This window comes from Elgaria multicarinata, chromosome 1 (assembly GCF_023053635.1).
Source record: "Elgaria multicarinata webbii isolate HBS135686 ecotype San Diego chromosome 1, rElgMul1.1.pri, whole genome shotgun sequence".
Lineage (NCBI taxonomy): Eukaryota > Metazoa > Chordata > Lepidosauria > Squamata > Anguidae > Elgaria > Elgaria multicarinata.
This window is the reverse complement of record NC_086171.1, coordinates 33,443,584-33,463,449: the sequence shown is the minus strand read 5'-3', so window position 1 is coordinate 33,463,449 and position 19,866 is coordinate 33,443,584. Positions and strand designations below refer to the sequence as shown.

General features: G+C 40.2%; 1 protein-coding gene across 1 annotated transcript in view; it reads right to left on the bottom strand.

Moving 5' to 3' along the window:
• Positions 1–18,419, bottom strand: part of LARP4B (La ribonucleoprotein 4B) — a 63,064-nt gene extending 44,645 nt beyond the window's left edge. The window contains exon 1 of the mRNA XM_063125724.1: positions 18,222–18,419. The gene's annotated coding sequence lies outside the window, so the exon portion shown is untranslated. The remainder of the gene's footprint in view (positions 1–18,221) is intronic.
• Positions 18,420–19,866: the final 1,447 nt, after the last annotated feature.

Below are 19,866 nucleotides of genomic sequence, written 5' to 3'. Positions count from 1 at the left end.
GTAAGACCATGCATGAAGAAATCTTTCTTGGACTGGAAGATCTTAATGATTTTAGAACACTGGCAAATGTTACTTTCCTGAGCAACACACTTAAGCAGGTGGCTGCTAACTAGCTCCAGACACTCTAGCATCTGGAGTCACCTCAATCAGGGTTCAGACCAGATTTTGGCGTGGAAACAGCCTCGGTTGCCATGTATGATCACCTAGATCAGTAAACGGACAAGCAGGATATAACCCTGTTAATATGGTTTTGACCCACAAAGTCTTACATACTTGGGGCCACAAAACCTGATGCAAGTGTCTCTCCTGATATGACCCTACCTCTACACTATGATCAGCATCTGAGGCCCTGTTCCTTTCGAGGATGGCAACAAAGAAGAACGCCTTCTTGGTGGTGGACGACCCCTGACTGTCGAATGTTCTCTGAAGTCCACCTAGCACCAACATTGTCATCTTTTCTGGCACTATATTTAGACTTTCCTTTATTCCCAGACATTTGACAGCATATGACAAAGTTTATCAATTTAGCGGTTTTATTGGGTTTTGGCTTTTTAAATCGTTTTAACTTTTTCTAGGATTTAACCCCTGCTATACAACACCTTGAGTCTTTTTTTTAAAAGAAAAGGGTGTTTATTTGTATTATTATCATCATCATTATATCTTCATCATCATCATTATTAGCTGTGACCTAATGAATCAAGTACACCTTATGCAGAGACATGCAACAATTACCCACTCCAGAGGTTTATCAGAAAAATGCATGGCCAGCTCAGCAAAAGGAGAGATTGAATAGGCAGTCTCTTGAGTTAACAGGGCACATTCAAAAAATGTCTCATGGCACACTAGCTTGGGATTAAAAAAAAAAAAGCTCCAGAAACACTGGCACCAGATACCCTCCTTGCCTCAAGACAAGATCAGACAGATGCTTGTTTGCATGCATATGTATCTCTCTCACACACACAGTTTTTGAGAACTGATTGCTATACAATAGGTGGAAGTCTGTATTTGTTATGCTAGCCGCTAGCACTAGCTATTCCATGCTCAGTCTTGGCAAGAACATCAGCTGCTTCTGGTGATCTGGCTGGGCACCCAGTTCTAGTTCATCTTTGGCCTCTAGTTGAGAGAAAGCAGGGGGAACAAATTCATTCCCCAAGACTATTTCAGGAAGAGCAAGCTTACTGAAAATGCAGCCACTACTGTGATGATGAGAACCGTGCTTTAGAAGCTACTTTAAGCCTCTGTAGCCAAGAGTTCTAACAGTAGAGAAAATACAACCTTTAAGACAGATAATAAGTGTGGTATCTCTAGAATTAGAGATTTAACTGCAGAGGCTTACAGTGGCTTCTGAAGCATGCTTCCTAACACAATACTGGCTGCATTTAATTAAACAAGCTCCTAGATTATGCTAACTCAGCTGAAGGGGTGCTTCAGATAATACTCCGAGCAGCTTTCAAGAAAAAAAAAAGTAGTTAAGGAACAATTTTGGATCGCATCTGTACAAGTCTTGCATCTATTTGAACACTGCCAGAGTGCTCTCGACATTACAGCCAGCTATGACAGGGCTGAACAATCCAACAGCTTTTTGTGGTTTTGCCAAAGACGACTCAGCATTCTAGGTGCGTAGCAACAGACATGGTCACATGGCCAGTTGCCCTAGCTCAAAGTTCAAGAAGTGGCTTCAGAGCATTTCTCTTTTTAAAAAACACAAAACACATATTAACAACTGTTAGCTTCACTCACTGCACCACAAAGATGTGGCTCAGACATCACCAAAGTATGTTTTAAGACTAAAACATTTCAACTGAGTCTTGTGGCACCTTAAAGAAAAAGTTATTATGGCATAAGAGATTGCGGACAGTGTCCACTTCGTGCCGTAATAAATTTGTTAGCATTTAAGATGGCACAAGACTGCTGCTGTTTTGCTGCAAATGACTAACATGATCCGCGTGTCCCTTGTTTAGTTTTAGGTAGACTGCCAGGCCATACAATGATTTTAAATGTAATTCTGCTGTTTTTTAAAATGTTTCCCTCTGTTATAATTGTTTAGTATGTTAGTTTGAAATATTACAATGATAGGATTTTGGAATTTCTCTTTTGGCCAAACAGGCCACCTTTGCTTTTTGTATGACCTGCCTTTAGCCATTCAACAGTGTGATTCTACACCAGAGGAAAAGTATCTTATACCATTTGTAGCTGGGACTTCATTGTCCGAGGGTACATCCTCTCCAACTGCTAGGTAGAGCTATGCTGTTTGGCTTCTATTATGTGTGACCTAGTAGATGACTTAGAAGTTACCTCCTACTTCACTGTTTAGTCCCTCTTTGCTTCTATTGTGCTCTTACCAAGGAACCTGGGTATTTCATGGAAGGGTGACAATGGCTTTTGAATAGCAGGTGGATATTGCATTTTTAAAAATGGGGGCCAACTGTTCTTTGATTTGTCTCCCCAGCTACCCTTCCAAGGATCCCAGGTAGTGTCCAACTGGAATATCTGCAGCCACCTCCTACTTCCTATCTTGAAATGTAACTAGATGCAGAGTCCAGGGCTTGAACATTAGCCACTCTCCCACACCATTTACATGTTACCTGATGAAAAGCTCTGGAGAGCTTAACAGCTTGTATATATTTTGTTACCTTTGAGGTAGCCTAATAAAAATAGTGCACTAGTATGGATTTTGAAATTAATTCTAACTATAGACCTTTTGCACCAAGCTCCAATTGGTCGGGGTCTAGGGGTTCTAATAAAAAAAAAAAGTAGATCTCAGAAACCTGAAATTTGCTCAGCACTGTTGTAGTGGGGCAGGATATGGGAACTAATTGAGTATTTACTACATTTCTAATCTAACCAGGAACTAAAGTTCTCTGGGCAGACTACCAACAGTTAAAAAACTAAAATGCCATACAACTGTTAAAAGAATAAAACACAACATAATGCAAAATAATAAATAGCAGAAGAATCGATAATACTGCCAAAATAATCTGAAACACAGGGCATGTCTAGAACTAGGGAAGGGAGGGGGAGGATCTCGCGATATGGTGCTTGCGAGATCCTCCCCCTCAGTCCATACATGGCACGCAATGTCTCGGGAGGAAGAGGACATTGCACCCGCCATTTTTTTTATACTGAATGGGCGCACGGTTACTCCATCAAAAAGAGAAGTGTTTTAAAAAATAAATAAATCCTGCTCTCCCCCCCCTCCCATGGGCACAAAGCTCCTGAAGAGCTCTGTACCCCATTCCCCATGTTTACTCGCAAGGAGCCAGGACGGCTGCCCACACATCCCATGGTCTCAGGACGATCCCGAGACCATGGGAAAAGTCGGGATTAAAGCCATCCCATTATCCTGGGGAAAGGGAGGGATCATCCCTCCCTGCCCCCGGGATCCCTTGTGCGTCGTGGATGCACAGGGATGATCCCGGGGCGATCCCCAGGATAACCCCTCATCTAGACATGCCCACAGTCTCTAAAATGTCCAGGAGAAGAGAAAAGTCTTTGCCTGGCACTGAAAAGGTAAGACAAACCTCTTTGCAGAATGTATTCCGTAAGTGGGGTGCCACCATTGAGAAGGACCTCTTCTCTTGTAGCCAACCATCTAGCTTCCTTTGATGGGCAGACCCAGTGGAGGGCCTTTGAAGATAACCTAAGGGTCTGAGCAAGTCCATGTGAGAAGAGACATTCCACTATGTTATGACACTTTGGCTTGTGTGAAGCACAGATTAGTTTCTGAAATCTGCTTCCACACACAGAGGTACAAACCCTCACTAACAAGGATCTCTCTTGAAATCAAAGTCTGAAGAAGCTTGAGCATTTGATTCCTGCATTGAGCCTTATAGGCCTCTTCCAACTCTACTATGATTCTATGAATTTTGGAAGTAAAAAATAAACCCTTTCAGTCAAATACATTGTTAGAGAACTATGTTAACAGTGAGAAATTAATGCAAGATAGAAACTAACTTTCCCATACTCCTTTTTTCTGAAGCAATGATGTCCTCCAGTAAACAAGAATGAAAAAGAATGTCAGATCTATTCTTGCGACTGGCTTAGACCAAAGCAGCTTTGACGGCATCTGTTTTGAAAAAACGTTCTTTTTTCCTCCCCCAGCAAGACTCAGTAAGTGTTATTTCCTAATGTAACATCATTTCCTAGGGGTTACTTTGAAACTCAAGATTATCTGCTGCTTTATTAAAACCAGCGTTTCAGAGCATGTTTTTAAGGTTCAGGTCAACAGTTATTTAGCTTTGCTGTATTCTGGTCACTCAATAATGTATAATTTCAAATACCTAACTGTGAATGTCATTTAAACATAAAATTTCAATGCCTTGATATAAGTAATCAAGCTGTTTTAGAAAACACTGGCTTGGTGACTCATCAGTTTTGTTGAACAGTTATTAGAAGCAAGTTTGTTGTGGACCCACATGGGAAGGTGGTAGAACATGAAATTTGGTATTAGTCAGGGATTCAAAATGCTGGGATCTTTTAGTTTGACCAAAGTCACATGCTGCAAATGTTAAGGCATACTCTTGAAGCCTTTTCATTAGTACTTTCTCTTGCAGGAATCCTTGCCAGATGAGCACCACCATTTTATTGAGTTTGAAAAGAAAACCTGATTACTTTCATATAGAGCAGTAGAAGTGCAGAAGGAACACAAAGAACGTTGCCTAAATCACACTCAACATTTAAACCAATAGACTGCAGCAGTTAATCCTGCAGATATCCCTGTATACCATCTCTTAAAATAATATTGTAAGTTCAACAATGTAGAGTTGCACTATGGCATAACCACACATTCATTAGTCCATCATTTCCTGCTTCTCATTTCTGCAGGTAATGTCATCTATGTAAAAGTAATTTTTCAGGTCAGTAGCATGATTTTACTCCCCTAGGAAAAATAGATGGAAAATTCTTTGAAACCATTGTTATTACAAATGACTTCCAATAAGTTGCATATAAGATCATGACCCATAACTCACCAGAAAGTTTCTAACTTTACTAATTTAAATATTTCAATTCGACATTACTGCAGTATCCTGGATTTGTTTTGCTTTTCCTGGAATTTTCTGTGTTATGGAATTCACTTCACCTTAAACTGGAACTTAATTGGGTAGCTGAAACCCTGCCCCAGTCAATCTTGCTTAGAACAAAAATTATTTTTACTGTTCAAAACAATATCAAGATTATGATATTTCGGCTTGGTTGCAGCAGTCAAAAAATCAAAGGTTATGCTGCCATCCTGAACACACCACCAACAGAATCCAAATCCATCAGATCAAATGAACTCAAGCTGCATGTTTGCTATATGTATTACTTTTAAGCATAGAATTAGACCACCATTGAACTATAGAACATGCATTGCTGAATATTAACGGGTTAATGTCTTTCTTATAAACATCATCCTGTTCACATTTATATAACAAAAGGAGACAATTTTATGTCTTCAGAAGTAGCTTTACCAAACTCTGTCCAAGCTTGTTAATTTGGAGCAACCAGTCCCACTGAAGTTACCATAAACTTGTATCTTATGATGATATAGTAACTACTGAAACTTGTGCTTCCCAACCTTTCAGAAAAGTAGATAACTTCATAAATCCTTCTCAATGAACCTATGAATTCCATAGGTGAGTCAAAATGTGACAAAGTAACTATTTCTTTATATTTTTACTTTATATTTTAACCTGCACTAAGCTTTAAACCCAACTGAATAATAGTCACCAAATTTTGTTTAGCTATTACTCAAATTTATAAACTGTTTTCTAGAAAGGTATCAAAGCGGAGAACATAAAATGTAATGCCCTCAAAACAATAAAATATAGCAATAAAACGCAATAAAGTGAAACAGTACAACTGTACACTCTAGTGTATGCTACAGACCATAACTGGCTGGGTCACACTTCAGGGAAAGCCTGTGTGAAGGGATGGTCTTGAGAAGATGACTAAATATCAAAACTGTGGGGACCCGTCTAATAATGGTAAAGTGTTCCAGCGGGTGGGTGCTGCAACACTAAACGCTCTACAGCAAGTAGCCTACAGAGCATGTGGCACCTTTGGAAATTCTCCTCTGATGATCGGAGATTGGGCAGGGACATAAGAGCTGAGTTGATCCCTAAAGTAACTTGGTTCTAAGTTGTTTAGGGTTTTATAAGTTAACGACAACATAAACTTGACCCAGTAGCTTGTTGGTAGCCAGTAGTTCTTTTAGCAAAGGTGTAACTTGCTGCTAGAATGAGGCCACAGTTAGTAGCCTCGCTGCAGCATTCTATACCAGTTGTAGCTTCTCGACAAAGCCCAAGGGCAGCCCTACATAGAGCCCATAACAAAAATCCAAACTTGAGGTTACCAATACCTGAACTACCATGGCTATCATGGTCCAGGCATAGTTGACATACCAGCTCAACCTGGTAAAAGCATCCCTTGCCACTGAGCCTCATGTGACAAAGATAAATTCAGGAGAACCTTCAAACTATACACTTGTTCCTTCAGGGAGTGCAACCCCAGCCAGAGCAGGTGACTGACTTATTTCCCGGACCTGTGACTCACTTGCAGTGCTTCCATCTTGGGATTCAAACTCAGTTTATTGGACCTCATCCAATCCAGGACTGTATCCAAGCACTGGTCCTGAGTCTGCATGGCCCCACTTGACTCAGATGTTATAGAGAAATAAAACTGGGTGCCATCTGCATGCTGATGACACCCCGCTCCAAATCCCTGGATAACTGCTCCCAACTGCTTCATGTAGATGTCAAATAGCATTGGGAATAAAATAGTGCCCTGTGGCATCCCAAAGCACAAATGTCATGAGGCTTAGGTGCACTCCCAGAACACCACTTGCAGACCATAGGTAGGAATGGAACCACTGAAATACAGTGTTCCCGATACCCATCTCCTAAACCTGATCTAAGAGGATACCATGTTCGATGGTATTAAAAGCTGCAGAGAGATTGAGTAAGAGGAGCAAGGTTGCACTCCCTCCATCCTTCTCTCAATAAAGGTCAGCCAAAGCCAATTTGGTCTCAAAACCAGGCAGACTGGAATGGGTCTAGATAATCGGTTTCATCTAACAACTCCTGCAGTTGCCCCACCAGAACACTCTCAATTACCTTGCCTATTTTTTTTTTATTATTATTACATTTTTATACCGCCCAATAGCCGAAGCTCTCTGGGCGGTTCACAAAAATTAAAACCACAGTAAAACACCCAACAGGTTAAAACACAATTACGAAATACAGTATAAAAAGCGCAACCAGGATAAAACCAGGACTGTGTATTTGTGATTGAGCGATAGTTTTCATGCCTCCTCAAATCCAGGGTGTGGTCACACTCCCCCTCCTTCAAAACATCAGGCAACACTCCTTCACACTATGCCAAAATGCTTTCAATAGCAGAATGAAAAAATGTATTCACCAGGACAGAAGTGTGTGTTGGCTCACTTTTCACCGTCACATGTACCTGTTAGTTGCCTAACACCAGCACCATCCTAATCCTACAATGCAACCTATCAGTTCTTTACAGGAGTTTAATCTAGTCTTGCAAAATAATTTCATAAGAGTTACTAGCTTATAAGAAGTTTTGATATCCTTACAAGGGAGTAAACTCAAATGAACAAGACAGAACTTAATTTTGAGGAGACACGCATAGAATTCCGTTGTAAAACAGGCTTAACTATTGAGCTGTTTCAGAGATTACAAGAATCAGAAAGCAGCAAAGAAAGAACAAACAGAAGTAAATATTAGGGGACATTGATTTTGTTTAACCTTCCTGTAACTCTGAAGGCACAAAAAGGAACATATAGAAAAAGATGGTCATAGCTGCAAAGAGCCTTTCAGCACAGGTTTCTCTTCAGATTGTAACCGAACATAAACACACAAACACACACCAGACTAGCATCTAATGACAACAAAAACTGTGCAGGGATCTGCAAATCAACAACATCAATCTCTCTTCTCTACTACTCACTCCCTTTAGTTTGAACCAGACCAGGACTTGCTTTTATTTCCAGGGATCAGCCTAGAAACATGCAATGTAATAATGTGATGTTCAAAGAGCATATGTTACATTAGTAAAGTGCTTTTCTTTAACTCAATGAGTAGCCGACAGAGATCTTCCATCCCCCAAATGCCATAGAAAATATGTTTCAGGGGTCTCTTTTTTGCCTGGGCAGAGGAGCAAATGCAAAAAGCTAGTTCGAATTCACACAAGCTCAAGGCAAGGAAAGGGTAAGTTAAATGGAGATGAGAGCTTGTTCTAAAGGCAATGATCACAAGTACATACAAACCCACTGACAGTTATCTTCAAATTTACTATAAAACAAAGCAAGAGGATTCTGGCATGAATGTATGTCTTGACAGATGACAAGAATGCTGTCTGCTTTGAACTTAGCATGTCCAGTAGACTCACTGCCACCTTATTATTTCTCAAGGGCCTGACTTCTGGGGAATATGCTGTAAATCAAGATGCTTTGAGTCACCACCACTGCCAGGTGACAATTTCTAGTAGTTAATGGTGAACGGGCAACCTAATGATGAGAAATTTAATTTAAATCTACCACATAGTGGGCCACAATATATAATGTGCATTCCATGTACGGGTCAGGAGCAATCAGCGATATGCAGTGGAATTTTTTCCAGTATTTATTTTTACGTGGAAAATTTTGTTTCATAGGTTCAGTAGTAAAAATGAATATATGTCAATTGGAAATACAAAAATAGGCAAACTGGGCAATTTCAAAGTTTTAATTAATGTTTTTCAGGTGATTACGCCAAAAAGTATCCGAGAGAATACATATATGCCATTGAAATACATGTATATCTCAGAGTGAAATGGAGTGACAGCAAAACTGAAGGCGCTCTAATAAGCTTAGCAGAAGAGTTGAACTATGTTGAAATAGTTGAGTAGTTGACAGCATATCACGGACATTTCTTTGGGCTGCTGCTTCAACAGTTTTCAGTACCTTTGTTTTTCCCCTTTAAAATTAAACAATGTAAGGGAGATACATGCTATTTTCTTTAACTCTTTTTAAACAAGTATTCCAATAAAAACATCTAGCTAAACGTTTAACATTTAAATCATATTATGCAAACTTTAATTTTTCCTCCTCAAATATTTCAGGTCACATATTTGTGTTGTATTGTGACAAAAATTTAACATGGGGTGCTAGTTTCAACTTTATTTACTACATACAAGAAAAATAAACATGCTAACTTAGATTTCTCAAAGGAATCAGAATTTTTTCTGATACAAGCTAAATTTTTCCTATGCACGTGAACTTACTTTGCATTAGAAAAAACTTCAAAATTATCCAGAAAACCCACATTGCAGGGGGTAATGGGCTGGACTTAAATTCTTATGAGATTTGAAACATGTAGTCTGCAGGTCCATACCAGGGTACAAGTATTTTGTTCCTTCACTACATATGTAAAAATCTGTGCTTGGCAGGGAACAAGACAGCTTCTGCATCCCTCACCCTGCACAACCCCTGAATAACTTTTCTAGTCAATTTTTTAAAAAGAAATTTAAAATTACAAAGTTACATTCAGAAAAGCTCCCAATGCCTTCTAAAATTAGTAGTGCAAATGTGAAGACACTAGTTCATCATACAGATATTTCACAGTTTAGTTATAGGGTCAAAGTATAGCTACAGAAGTATAACTGTACTTCTAACTTTGAAATCTTGTGTATACAAGTATGAATATCAAGAAAAGTGTTACTTATTAGAGGAGCATGAAGGGTACATCACAGCAGAAGAAAAAAGTCCATCTGTTCCCAGCTTTATTGAGCTTTGAAACTGGGACACCGCCTAAGCAACTTGAACTCATGCTAAAGAATAGCGTACGCTTGCATACTGTGTGCCAATACCAAGCAACAGGGTATACTTTATTTCTACTAGGGGTCTCGTAAAAGTAGTACTCAACCACCTAAGAAACTGGGAACAATTATGAGTTGTACCTGCGTTGTATAAATTTGCACCGCTGCTGGGCAGGATGTGAATGACTGGTTTCCCAAATAAGTAGCTGCTCACCATTGTGTGCATTTAATGCTTACTAATGGTAGTCTGATACAGCCTGGGTTTCCCCAAAATGAAAAATAAGCATAGGAAATTAAAAATGCCACATTGCTGCTGAAATAGAACCATGTTCAAACCATATTGCTCTATATAAAACAGACTTGTGGGCTGATTCTTGCATTGCTTTATTAAAATCCAGCGCAAAAGTATTTCCAGGAAGGAAAAACAACCCATCTTGCATATCTCCTTTGCCCCAACCCCCAAAATTCCTTCCCTTTCCAAGTGAGAAGCACTGTATTTGCTTTATAGAAACGTGCTTCCCCCCTCATTATATTTGCATATCTTCTTCCTCCAAGCTCAGAACTATAATTTAGCCTCATAGTAACTTTGTGAGGCTGTTTATATTGAGAAACCAAGTTGCTTTCGCCAACTAAGATCCATAGGCTAGATAAGCAAATACCTGAAACTGGGTTTTTTGAATATGAAGTATACTACCATCAATAGCAACAAAAAGGCTTCCTTAGCAGGATGCATTGTCTTGTCATAGAATGGTACGAACAGTGTGAATTCAGATGGGCAATGTGCTTCTTTGACGTAGGAAGTCCTGAGCTTTATTTCATTAGCAAGGAAAACCCTGGCCTTTATAGTGCTGCTAAATTTAAATACAGAATCTGTGAGGCACAGATGTGGCAACAACATTTAGATTATGAAGCAATGAATCTTTTGTATCACACCTCAACTAGTTATTAAGCATCTGGAGTGACAGGCTCTGGAAATTCCTAGAACATGCTATTTCAATCAAATGAGAGATGGAAAATAAAAGACTCAGTACAAAGGTGATTCATCGGAGTATTTCACCAGTGATCTCCATGTAGGCGTTTATGACACATTAAAGTCATAAGCTCACCACACAGGCAACCAGACCAGTGTCTGGTTTTGAACAGTTTTGCCAGCAAGGAAATTGCTGTTGCTTTTTATACATAAAGGTGTTGACATAAGAGGTAATTCCAAAATACCTGAAAGGCTCACTTTGCTAACCAATTTTAAGAAGAGCATATGAAAAGGAAACTGGAGAGCTGAAGGATGACAATAGAAACAAAAAATAATAAAACATCAGAAAAGTGTTCTAGATACCTGCCAGATTTATACGCACAATTGAATTTAAATAATGAATGTCTGAAATGTAAGTAACTTACTTGAATAGGGCATTCAACGCTCAAAATCATAATTTATGTCTGAAGACAAAAACCTGCCCCACTTTCTTCCACTTGTCTATAAAGCTTGTCATCCAAGTTTCTCCAAGCATAGGACTTAATATATCAGACCAGAACATCCATTTGGCTGTGTAGCATTTACAGCAGCAAAATCGCACTATAGTACAGGGATAGGCAACCCAGTGCCCTCCATTTGTTTTGGACAATATCTCCCATAATCTCATACTATTGGTCATAAAGGAGAACTATTATAAAATTTTGTGGAGGTGGTACCTAACCCCGATTAGACTGAATAAGATAAATGATCAGCAGTCAGCAAATTGTTGGAGAGGTTGTGGGGGGAAAGGAACGTATTTACATATGTGGTGGGAATGCAAATATGTACAAAGATTATGGAAGATGGTGTTTTCAGAAATTAAAGAAATAGTGGGAATGAAAATAGAACAAACACCAAAGATTGCATTACTGTCACTATTTGAAGATATAAAGTGTGGAAAAGAAAATATAGAGCTGATATCGAGTTTGCTGGTTGCAGCACGATTGATGGTAGCTAGGAACTGGAAGATTCAAGGGGAATATTCAATTGAAGAATGGTATAATGAAGTATGGGATATAGCCATTAATGATAAACTGACATGTAATATTAAGTGGAGAAAAGGTGTAACTAAAATAAATGAGTTTGAAGGAATCTGGAAACAGTTCCTAATATTTGTGTTTACTAAGGGAAGTGGGAAACCGCAAGCGGAAGAAACGATAAGATTTTGGATTCAGGAATAGATCCCGAGGTGGGGGGTGCACTTGTATGTTAAGAATGATTATGTTGTAGTATGATAATGTATAGGTAATACTTATTCAACACATAAGTACTCAACATTTATTCAATATGTATGTAGCAGTTTTGATGTTTTTGTTTCATTATTATTATTCTTGTAATGTTGTATGTTTATATAGTGTAGAAAAATAAAAAAAATTTAAAAAAAACTATTGGTCATGCTGTGACTGATGGGAGCTGTAGTCAAAAACAACTGGAGAGAATCAAGTTGCCTCCTTCTGCTAGAGCCAATCAAATTGTACAAACTTCAATTTTGAAAGCATGCATTTCAAAGGATTGCGAAGATGCCCAGTTTACTAAACATTAAAGTGGACTGGAGCATCATTTTAATGAACTAAGATTGTAGGGTATGCACTCAGATTTGTCTACCAAGTTATAATAAATTAATTTTTATCAATTTCAGTTTGAGGTAGCGAAGGCAGTGTCACGTTTTATAGAGAAGAAATAGCTCTTAAAACGGGTGACAAGTAATAAGTAATGTTTATCAATGTTCAACAAGACTATTTTGCCTACTTTTATCAGGCTGCATTTAATAAGGTATTATAAGAACCTTAACCCAAACTACCATTTCTTGGAACATTGCCAAAACTGTTTTTGTTTTAAAAATCTAGTCTAATATACTTTTCATAAGTTCATGTCTAACATACAGATCTGAACTGATTGAATGAGTAAATAAAAATTCAGTGGATGTTTGCTGTGCACATGAAAAAAATAAAACTCCAAACATGTGTTAACTTATCTAGTATATTATAAAGGAAAGCTAGCAGAATGGACTGACATTTATAATTTAACCTACAAGTTGTTACAACTGAATGTTTTCAGGGAGACGTACTCCAGAAGTACTTTCAGTTTGGAAAACAGTATACTCTTGTGTTATGCATTTGACTAACATTTTGTTAAGAGCTAAACAAAGCTTTGGTCGGGGCAACACCTAGGTTGTCTCAATTAAATATACCTTGAAAGCCTATTGTTTAAAGTCAGCTTCCTCTTCAGGTATTAGCTTACTACTCTTAATAACTGTGTGTCATGTACATTTATGCTGCTTGCTTCTATGTCTCACATACTGAAGCAGAATGTCAGCATATTTTCTAAAACATGATGGTTTGCCTGCCATTTTAGGTCATCATAACCCACATATGCTTAGCCATTCTGTGCAAGCACATAATTACATATATATATATATATATATATATATATATATATATATTAAAAAAGAGCACTAAGATCCTCATGCTACTCTCCCCAATTTATGGTTCCCATTTCATGACTCTAGATTTCATCTTGATGTGCCAGGAATGTTTCAGAAATCAAGTGATTTAAGCAGTATAAACCAACACTTGTGTTTACATAGAGAAGTTGACAAAGAGTGAAGCTATAGTAACACAAATGACAAAGGGTTCATTTCTAAACTACTAACTAATATACTAAGGTTTCAAAGACCCATGAAAGCAATCCCACAAACCCAAGTGTGCTTTAGACCTTTCCACAACCATCACCACCTCTCTCTCTCTCTCTCTCTCTCTATATATATATATACACACACACCATGCTGCATAGAAGCTTTTCTAAAATGGCATAGGGGTCGGCTGGTCCAATTCAAAAATTTCACTGCACTAGTACGATGGAGTGTGAGCCTCAGCAGCTCTTTGGACTCTAGGCAATATTTTATAATCACAGAGCTGCTGCTTTATGTTTGGTTTGTGACTTCAGATTTATTTTGCCAGGCCTAGAAAAACATGAGCTCATCACTATAGACCAAGGGTCCCCAAACTTTTTTGGACCCACGGGCACATTTGTCAATTGAGAAATTGCTGTAGGCACCTCCACAAAATGGCTCCCATAGAAAAGGTGGCTAGTGGGGGCCTGGCTAGTCAAAAGAAGGAGGAATAATGACGGAGAGGGAAATAATAAGGCAAATGGGAGAGTGGCAGAAAAAGAGCAAGGTTAGGGGCCAGGAAGAGAGAGCAAGAAGTAGTTGAGGGATGGGGAACAGAGAAAAATAGTGAGGTAAGGGGTTGGATGGAGAGAAATAGCAAGGCTAGAGGCTGAGAGAGGAGAGATAAAAAGAGCCAAGGGGAAAGGTCTGTGTAGATGGAAGAACATTGGCCAGGAACAGGAAGCAACTCTTTCCTTCTCTTCCTGCTTACTGAACAGTGGATTAGTAGCAGGTTCAGGCAAAGAAAAGAGAACCTGACACTACATTTTTTCAATTTTTTAAAAAAATTAAAAATAATTTTGAACAAGGCAGGAACACAATGTTTCCCCCAAAAAGCAACTAGTATCTTTTTATTCCAGCTGTTTGCAACCATATTTTGGTTTCTTTTAATAGAGACTGAAGCAAACAATACCCCTACTGGCTTCAGTTATTGCCCACTTTAAGGTAACTAAATAGAAAAGAGTTGTAGTCAATGTCACCCTCTTAGGTAGAAAATAATCCACAGTACACATCATTCAACTAATGGTTCAGTATCATTGAACTAGGAATTCTTCATTAGCCTATCCTCTGACATACATCCCAGACAATATGTATACTAAATGCAATTTGGCATTGAGTCTAACAAGCTACTTGTTAACTGTACAGCTTGTAGTAACTTTGAATCAGCACCATGAAATATTATTGTTATTTCACAGTATTGGTACCGTTTCCATCACATGATTAAAACTAACCAAAAGCTGATTTGCTCAAGCACACTAGCAAAAGCAACAATTATTTGAATACAAATATTAGGTACACCCTTTAGTTTAAAACCAGTTACTGAGAATTGCTTAAATATTTGTGCCTCAAGACATACCTCTCCTGTAGCCCTGCAGAAATTATTTCCCAGGGGAAAAAAACTAATTCAAGTCAGAAGAGCAAAGAATATGAGCCTTTAAGAAGAGAAAAAGACATGGAACTACAGGAGTTTTCACATACAAAAAAGGTGCAAGTGCAGCTTTTCAGTCTCCAGCAAGCACAGCAAGTATAAAATACTTTTAGTTTCTGAATAGTTCTATTAAAATGAATATGCTCAGTCTCCCAACCACATCAAAAGTGGTATTCTGTTCTATATAGCCATTTGCACCCAGACATTTGTCTTTTTTTTAAATGCTTTAAGTCTACAGCTCCATATTGTCAGTTTATGATAGAACCTCATTCTTAAGTGGAATCTTGGAAAAAATAAATGACAAACTGGAAATATGACTAGTATTTTAAAAAGTTACAAATTACTCTCAATACTTATAATTTTTGATGTAAGTGCTATATGCTTTGCCATCTTTGACATCTCTCTCCAAGTGGCTATGAGGATAAGCACATTTTTTTCCTGATTTTATAGATAGGAAACAGGATGTAGAAATGAATTTTGGCAAGTGATTCCATAGTAAAGATAGGCCTTGAACAGAGATCTCTCAGATCCAAGCCCAGGGCTCTATTGATTGAATAATACTTATTATTAGCGTTATCCATATATTAATGTTCTATCCTATATAATCATGATTTTAAAAATCAAAATACCTTAATCTTTGATTAGACAGAATTGTCTAACTTAGGACTAATTAGGCTATTTGATTAAAAGGGATGTTTGTAAATCTATGGCAATTCCACGAGAACCCCTTTAGATGCAGTGACTGAACCACAAGCACACACACAGTTCTAATCAATTAACTGTCGTGATTATAGATGTACCAACTTGAAAGCTCCACTGAAATCAACAGGGTTGTGCTGCTTGTTGTTCATTAACATACATTATTTCAAACAGAAAGAATTCAAATTTAGTCAAACAGTGACATCAGAAGACAAATCAAAGAGGAAACCATTATATAGCACTTTGCCGGACATAACAACTTCTAGCAACAAAATTAGCAGAGTGTCTGGGGCACCATAAAGACTACCAGACCCAGTCCTCTTCAGATACAACTTTCATAATCCCTTACCACTGACCAGGCTGATTGGGGTTTATAGGAATTGTAGTCATCATCATCATTTATTTGTATCCTGCTTTCCCCTCCAAAAGGAAGACCAAAGCTGTTAAAATCATTCCGAACAAATACAATACTATCAAATCAAACATCAAATGGCAATATGAAAAATAAACCATGATTATATATCAAACAAAGAGGTCCATCTCCTTAGTTTCATCTCTTTTATATAGAAGAGATTCTATGTATAGCACAAAATACAGTTACATGTTTACTGCTGGGAAATATAAACCAATGTTCAAGAGTTAGATATGAAGGCATAAAGAAAGCTCACAGCTCACTTGAGTGTTACATTAGAGAGATTTGTTGTATTAAGAAAAATAATCAGAATTTCTATTACCTGAATATTTTCTTGGCAAAGATAGTCAGAAAGCCAATAGATGCCACTTAAAAGTTTGGAGAGAAAACCAGCCAAGAGTTAAAGAAGTGGTCTCTAAATGCTTTCAGAAGGATCCAGCATGCATCTCCCTTCTCTTAACATACTTAAGGCTTTTGGTTTAATTTTGTTTAGTCTTTTAATGAAGGTTAGCAAACCCAGTCCAAGACACACATATCAAGAACTAGCTTATGTGGACTTCAGTCCCCATGTCTCAAGGTTGCTAACTTCAATCTTTCAGTCTCTGCAGCTTTGTCCTGAACCTAATGATATAATCAACGTTAGGCTTTGAAACTAATGATATAAGTAACTAATTAAATACTTCTACAGTAGATTAAAAAACCCAAGAATTTGTACACTAGTAGTTCAACTGACTGACTGGATAAATGGGGCACATTTAAGCTTGAATCTTGAACCAAAGGATCCTTTACACATATCGGTGAACAGTATGGTTTGCTCTTCATGGGCCATATCCAGCATACGGTTAAGACATTTGTAGTTGCACACCACATTATGATCACAACTGAGCTACAAACTGATAAGCATTTTAACAAATGAATCTGTACATCTATATACACATGCAAAAGCCACAGCTCCCAACATGGTGGAAGAAATAACCTGTTGATTACATATTTGTATACTGATAGAACGACTCTTCTATCTTCAATAGAAGGCTGCAGGCATACTATGTAAATCTAGAGTTAATATCTTTTTTAAGTTAATAAAGACTTGGTATGATGGGAGTCATACGTTGCAAATTGAAACTGTTAACTTAGGGAAACTGAAGGAGGAATGGAATTGGAAACACATTAGAGTGGCTATCAAATGCCTGCATCATTATGTGAACTGGTTGAACAGACAGTGATAAAAGTGGGCAGGAACAAACAGGTATGGAGTATCATCAGACCATGGTGTTCCAAAACGCATTTCAATCAAGTCCAGATGAAACTCATACACTACAAGGAAGCAAAAAAGCACCATCCCCTTCGTCATGATACATGGTCCCAACAAACATCTTTTTTCCAGTACACCACTATGGCACAGATGTCCCACCTCCTTTACGCATCTTTTTAGTTTTTGAAGTTCGGAAGTAAATACTCTTAAGATGGTGTTTGCCTGATCCAGCAAGTAAAGCACATAGATCTGTCACATCAGGTTTTCAACTATAATGAGGGCAAGGGAAACTCAGAGGATGAAGAATGCTTATACACAAGATCCTACGTTAAAGCGATCTTGCATAACAACTACAGCTCGGACACCACCAGATTAAAGTCCCCATCAGCTTTTTAAGTTTGTTCAGGAAAGTGAGGCAGTAACTCCCTTGGACTACTAGTGTTTAGTCATACCAAGTAGGAGTATGGAAGGAGGCGTGTAGGCGAGCGTCTTATATGGGCATTTTTTGTTTTAGTTCCCAACTTTTAAACAAGGGTGTGCGTGAAGGAGTCGGGTGGGGTTGAGAAAGAGAAAGAAGGGCGAGCTCTTGGGGAGGGGCGGCGGCGGTATCTAGTTCACCAGTTTTCGGCTAGTCTTTGGAGCAGCTAAAACGGCGCCCCCGACTTCCCCCCACTCGGGACGGTCGCGCTGACGGGGAAGAAAGGCGAAGGGGCCGGAACACGTGAACCTGGGAGGCTTGGCAGTCACCACGTCCGGGCGCTGCACGGCCTTCCCTGACAAGGGCCACCAGGGCAGGCGCAGTGCGGAGCTCCCGGCAGGAGGAGGCCAAAACCGGGACCAGATCGCTGCAGCTGCCAGCCCCGCCCCCCGCCAGCGGCCTCGGGTGAGAAAATGGCGGCGGCTCGGGGCGGTGACGGCGGCGGCGATGAGACTGAACCGGGCCTCACTCACCTGTCAACCAACAGCCAGCAAGGCCCCGGCGGGCCGGGAGGAATCTCGCTCGTAGGCCGGGCAGGGATCCTTCGCTGCTGCGGCTGCTGCTGCTGTTCGGGGTCTTCTTTTTCCTTCCTTCTTTCCTTCTCCTCTACCGCCGCTGCCGCCGCCGCCGCCGCTACCGAATCCCAGGAAGGGGGTGAGAGAGCAAGAGCGGGGCGGCCGGGCGGGCGGGGATAGGCAGAGGCGGCAGCGGGGCCCAGGCGAGGGAGGAGTGGCGGCGGCGGCAGCGGGGAGGAGGAGGAGGAGGAAGAAGAAGCGACAAGCGGGAAGGGGAGGGAAGGGCGCGGAGAGCCGGGCGGAGGCAGCGGCGGCGGCGGGTCCGGGCCCCGGAACGTCTCGACGCCAAGAAGCAGCAGGAACAATTCGCTCGCATATGAGGGAGAGAGCGCCAGGGAGACCCACGAGCCCCGCTTCCGGCTCCGGGCGGAAGTCCCGCCTCCGGCGGCGGAAGATATTGGCCGACGCCTGAAGGTTCGCCCCCAACCCCCCACCCGCATCCGCACACTGCTTCTTCTCCTCCTTCCTTCCCCTCGGCCGAGAGCAAGAGGCTACAGGGGGAGGGGGTAATAGGCCGGCAACCTTCGCCGCGTGTGATTGGCCGGCGGAGGGACAGCGCGCGGGGCGCGGCATGACGTAAGCCGCGCGGCACGTGACCGAGGGGCGGGCGACGTCACTCCCCTTTCATGAGGGAGCGCGAGAGAGGAAAAGAGGGAGGGAGAATTCACAGAAAGCTCTAGCAGCGGTTACCAGATTCTTCTTCTCCTCTCTCTTTCCCGCCCCGCCCCGCCCCGCCCCCCGCCTTCATCCTCTGGGGATTCCGTTCTAATTTACGGACGCTGCAGCAGGAAGGTTGTCCTTCTCTCGGGTTCCGTAGGAAGGCTGGATTAAAAGAGACTAGTTTCGGGCCTGGTCAAGAAATAATTACTATCAAACATTTTCCCTGTGAATGAAGAATAATGGCCTGTCAGTGTAGGGCGCTGCCATCACTCCTTTAATATCTTCTACTGCTTTTTCAAGGCAGATTAAATGTAGTGCTTTGAAATTACTATAGGCGCCTGTCGAATATCCCCCGCTTTTATAGGAACTAAGCTTGCTAAGGCTGAAATCCTGTGCACGTAAATTGGGACTAACCTCCTTTGAACGGAGTGGGCGCTTTGAAATAAACCTGGATAGCGTAATTGGCCACAAAATAAGTAAAAGAATGGAAATAATTCAGTTCTTTTTGAGAACAGAAAAGACATAATAGAAGGGGAAGCTGCACCAGGTGTAGCTTTTCCATTGCAGGGCTAATATTGGAAAAGTTTCACCAGCTAAATTCTTCATATTTAATTTAAAGACTCAAGTCTGGGACCAGGCAACCTGAAGACTATAATTATATACATGCACACACACTTTGAACTACATGTAAACCCCCCAATTCTAGTGTTGGGAGGTAAACAGTGTTTGCAGAATCAACTGCAGGGACAAGTAGTGGCAATTCTCACTTCACATTCTTTTTTTGGATTTCGGCTATATGTACCAAAAGCCTAGCTCATGCGAGGCCACAATGCTATCTGTGCTTACTTGGCTTAAATATGTGCTTAAATAAATGGCACTTACG